This window comes from Zerene cesonia, chromosome 13 (genome assembly GCF_012273895.1).
Source record: "Zerene cesonia ecotype Mississippi chromosome 13, Zerene_cesonia_1.1, whole genome shotgun sequence".
Taxonomy (NCBI): Eukaryota; Metazoa; Arthropoda; class Insecta; order Lepidoptera; family Pieridae; genus Zerene; species Zerene cesonia.
The window spans coordinates 4,881,426-4,887,053 of record NC_052114.1 but is presented as its reverse complement, the minus strand read 5'-3'; positions in this window follow the sequence as shown (position 1 = coordinate 4,887,053).

Genomic DNA, 5,628 nt, shown 5'->3' with positions numbered 1-5,628 from the left:
AATCTATCCGAATTCCTTGTTATTGCATAATAAAAATTCCGCACTGACAATAAATAAAAGTTTCTAAGTAATAGAAAAGTATGACTTATTTATAAGAAGAAGATATCATGTATATGATCGTGACTTGTGCGCAACAATCTGAAGGCTTTCTGTTAACTTTTAATAATATTTTTTATTTTTATTAAGTACCTACAAAGGATTCGCTTAAATTTTAAGAGGTTATCATGAAATTTCTTACAAACATATCCCCTTTGTTTTATGTGTACATTTACAAAATGTTTTCTTTGTCTTGTCGTAATTAAATTGTTATCTCATGCTCTGATTTGCCATTGACATGGTACGAATTGGGCCAGCTCGCACCGGGGAAGTACCACACCCCCACAGAAAATCGGCGTGAAATAGTAGCATGCTACTATGTTTCGTCCGGTCAGATGGGGAGCCGGAGGCGCATTTCCTTTTCCTCATCCTTGCCAGTCCATTCCTACTTTCCAGTCATCAATCCTTTCCTTATCCCTTACCCTTAAAAGCGAGCAGTGAGCAGTGGTGCGAGCTTCTGCGAATATTCATGGGCGGTGGTGATCGCTTACCATTAGTCAAACCACGAGCTCAGCTGCCCGCTATGACATAAAAAAAGTATTACTAATTTGCGAAAGTATTACTAATTTGCCCATAATCTATTGCAAGACTGTATCTCAGAGGACTCTGTTTATATGATTATTCATTTACAATGAGATATAACTTTACACATTTTAAGCTACCTTTTTACAAGTTGGTTCAATAATAAAGCTGTATATTTATGAAACGAAATCATATTGCTTTATTATAATTTAGTACCAGCAATAAGTGTTAAGACAGATTGATTTATGGAAACTTGTATAATAACAACAGAGACGACTTACCAAAAAAAAGAACAAACAAAATCTAGACATACAAAAACTTATATCATTAGAAATAGTAAATCAAAAGTTAGCATCTTTTCTCTGCATTTATAATATCAGTAAACTCTGGTGGAAACTTCGTTAATTACTCACGTTAACCAAAAGTTAATGTAAAGTACAATCGAGGTCTAGCAAAGTCACGTATAACTGAAACTTATAACTCTTATAAAGTCATTGTGAAACTAGATCGCTATCTTAATTCAATGTTTTATAACTATCACCTACGTTTATCTCATTTGTAAATTTTGCGGGGTAAGTAAGTATTAAGCGAGATAAAGACAATGTTTGCTTGTAAATAAGAATAACATATGACTAGAAGCAAAAATACAAGTAGATACATGGAATTCACAACATTGTTAAGAGATATCAATGAAAATTTATTAATTTATAATAAGATTTCCTAATCTCATTAATCCTAATTGCATTGATAACAAATTAAATCATACATTACCAATGGAATTGGCATAAGGCATTAAAGGTGCGAGAAGACCAACGAGATATGTACGTGAAAAATCTACAAAATTGAATTGAATAGATAGACAAGATATTATAATGGTTGGTGTTGTTTTGTAAAAATATAAAAGTTGCAATGTTTTTACCAATCTCTAGAGCCAATCTTCTATAGATGAGTGGTGCTTTCTCTTTCGAGGCTGCCCATTCAAGCCTCAGCATGGCTCAACTACTACTTGAAAAGAGCCACAAACAGAACAGAAACATCACTAAGTAACTTTCGTGAATTGTCATTCAAGAGTGTCTTTTTCGTACATGAGGATTAAAATTGTTATTATTATTAGACTTACAGGTTTAAAAACTTACGTCTCTTTGGTCTTACCTTACTTTTAACAGTAACCGCCCGGTTTAAGGTTTTCCTTCAGATCGTTTTTCTAGCTATACGCGAACGCGCCACCTCCTTCTTCTGTGAGATGACGTGAGCTAAACACTTCTCACACCATCGCACCATTTCGGACATTGGAGCATTCCCGGACATCGTCCAGAGCTTCTCATTTGGTTATAGGTATAAATATATTACTCTTATTACAAATATAAAATGATAACATAAATGATTTTAAACCTCCCTCCCTCATGATTATGGAAATTGAATTCTTTGAGTATAATATAAATAGGTATATATGCAAAAATAAGTGTCTACTACAATTAAATCAATTAGTATTATACGAGAAAGGTGCCCATATTGTAATCCATGCCGTGTAATTTAGAATGAAGTCGATTAATTGGAAAGAGACTAATTTTAAATTAGCTGAAGCGATTAATTAAGAGATGTAGCCGAGTGTGAAATTGTATGTACTTACCTACTTATACGTAAAATACTCATATTTCCGACTGAGACGTGACGGTAATCTCATTATTCAATAAAGATTTAGTTACAAATTAAAATATTACTCGACTTATTGATGTGAATATTAACAAAATAGAAATGATGTTTATATGTACGTAGGTATAATTTTTATACAATAATATTAAATTGAAACATTAGCTCTAGCCATCTTTTAAATGTACAAATGAACAAATGTGGTATTTAAATCGGTATACAATATGTATAATGTGATAGATATTTTTTGAGTAACAATAAAGATTTTTGTATTTTTTTTTTAATTGTGTTATAATTCATTTTTACACATACGACATAAATCGATGAAGATCCATAATTGCATGATGACAGTGATTTTTATAATGTTGTTTTTAATAAAAACAAAAACAAAATAGTAACGTCAATATAGTATGGTATCGGGTACCTTCAAGCATATTTCAAACATTCAATCATTTTTTAGAAAAAACTCATAAATGAAAACTAATAAAAAAATAAAATCTCATAAATTAAAACCACATTGTCGTTGAACAAATGTGGTATTTAAATCGGTTAGACACCTACCGGGCGAGGCTAACAAGGCGACTCTAATCCATTTACTAATTAAGCACACTTAACCAGCCGACATATTATGCATGATTTATTTTAAGGTACCTTTCTGTATAATTTATTGTAATTAATTTAAAATGTTTATTCGGCGATTTTGCTATGATACCCTTCCTAAATTGTTTACGCCTGAATTTTCGTTTTATTAGATTATAAGTAGAGGCTCAGAGGCGACTCGTGAGAGATTTTTTATTAAATTCTATAATTTTACATTTATTTTTAGAAATTATGTATATCTCTATGACTTGAGTATATCATTTAAAAAATCAAGATTAATACTAGGGATGGTAGTCAATTGGTGCAAATTCGTAATGTAATGATCTCGTAGATGTAATAATGTAATGATCTAATTTATGTTAAAATAATAATAATTTGATATCTCTGTAGATAGGATTGCGTACAAAAAACTCCTTAAAATTTCCTTTATTATCAGGATGTAAGTGCTGAAAAAACTAGTACAACAATAAGTATGTCTACTATATAAATATTTAACTAAGAGGATAATTTAATTATTGATTCGTGTTCTATTTATTCTATTGTAAAACTTGTTTATAAAAATGAAAACGATATCATACTCTTCCTTAATCATACCTTCACGTAAGTATATTTAATAAAATATCCTTGTATTGGCTATACAAAAATAGCATAAAGATAATATTAAATAAATAATACTTAGAAAGCAACTTGATGTTAGCTTGTGGGCTGGTTTGTTCCGTATAACAAATTCACTAATAGAAATATAAATCTCAAAGTCGGGATCACGATTTATTGAACGACCCATCCCCTCTTTATTCGTCACGTTTACAACATGAAAAAATTGCTTTCTCATCGCACCCAAATCGGATATCCCCTGGATTTAGTAGGAAAATGTGCATTCTTAGTTCCTTATAGTCCGAATGGTGCTTCAAAATAAATCTGCTCTTTTAGAGCTGATTTATCTTATTGTGCTCGTTTCCTTTAATAGAAATAAATAATGTACCTAAATAATAATACAAAAGGATAAAATATCATTTATCTATTGTGTCCATGTGTAGCTATGTTTGTTGAAAAGGAATAGTTTTAGGTAAGTATAAATATTTCAGTTCATATCCTTATTTGGCCGTTATGCGTGTCGTAGGCTGAAGTTCTTGGCCTCGTGAACTCAATCTGCTAATTGATCTCACCCGTTGCTATTTTCTCTCAGAAACGCCTAAACTGTTTTCTTAACGAACAATTCACATTCTTAGTGTAAAATCATGTCACAATCTATAAAGTAAAAGCTTGTACTCGACGTTTCCTATATTTAAATAAATGTGTTTTAGTTGCGTAACCGATAATAATTACAGTATTATTTTCAACAAACAAATAATTAAAAACAAAATAAAACAATGAAGCACAATAGATAGGTACTCACAATAGCAAACAAATCCTCCCCCGTGTCCTAGAAAGAAAAAGTAAACAGTAATTCCTTTAAAACTTCTAAAACCAACAACTGAGAGACATTTTCACAGTTGGGCTGTACTCTAATGGCTTGGTGAAATGTTTATAGCCTTAGTTTTCTGCCCGAGCGAAACAAATCTTTGATAAATAAATCCAGTCGATAAGTAACAATGGTATTGTGACTTAGGATTGCGGATGACATTCATTTATTATTAAACCGACTTTGTAAACGATATTAATTTTCACGGGATCGTGCTTAACGAAAAAGCAAAGTTTACTGCATCATGAAAGATCTTGTTTATGTTGCGTGATCATTTCTTTTATGAACTTTGAAAACTTTATAAATAATGCGTCAAATTGTAAGCGGATATACAGTTCATAACTTTAAGGTGCCACGATATATTTATTGTTTAGTGAAGGTATATACAAACATTCTTATTGTCTTATATTGATAATAAGATTGATGTGAGTAATTTATTGCCATTCTGAATGCCACGTGGAAACCACTGAAAATCTGAGCCACATTCGTTTTAGTGCTGAAGTTGCACATGCTAAGTAGCTTTTCTCTTCATTGTACATGATGTTATTTATTGATATATGAAATTCATACGAAGAAGAACTCAATAGGTGTCATTATATGTTTACTAAGTGTAATTATTAATGTAATACTCTAATCGAATTCAAATATTTATTTACAACGAGGTTGATTGTACCTAAACAAGATGCCGCGGTGCATGTGATAGGTACCCCGTATCGTGTTTACGTTCAATCAACGACATGCTTTGCACATTGGATTGTTGTGTGTACGAAGTACCTTATGTACACAAGCCATAACCACAATCAGTAGAAATAAATGCCATAAAAGCAATTTCTCAGTCATGAATCATCTGAATGTAAAAGTATTCATCAAAATTAATCGTAGCCGTAATCGTAGGTATTCTAAAAATTATAATAAATTGCATTAGGTATCTTCTAAACAAAAATCTCTTATTTCGATTATTCATTCGCAACATTACTTGCGACATAAATTATGCATTTTTCTTAATTTAAAGCATCTTTTAACTTGTTATCTAGTTTTTATAAACACATGAATTATAAGTTTCATTCCCAGTGGTTTGTGTTCTGTTTTTGATTTTTTTACTGTGTTTGAAAACCTTCTAGTGGATGCTGACCTAGCACAGTTGGTTTCGTTTTTCTCATAAGATACAAGCTATTGATTTAGTTTATTTTTATTATTTAAAATATGTTATAGCAACTTAGCTTCTTCTTCTTCTTCTTCTTCTTCTTTATTAAATGGCAACTCCCGATTCCACTGAGGACGGATTCTGCCAATGTCAC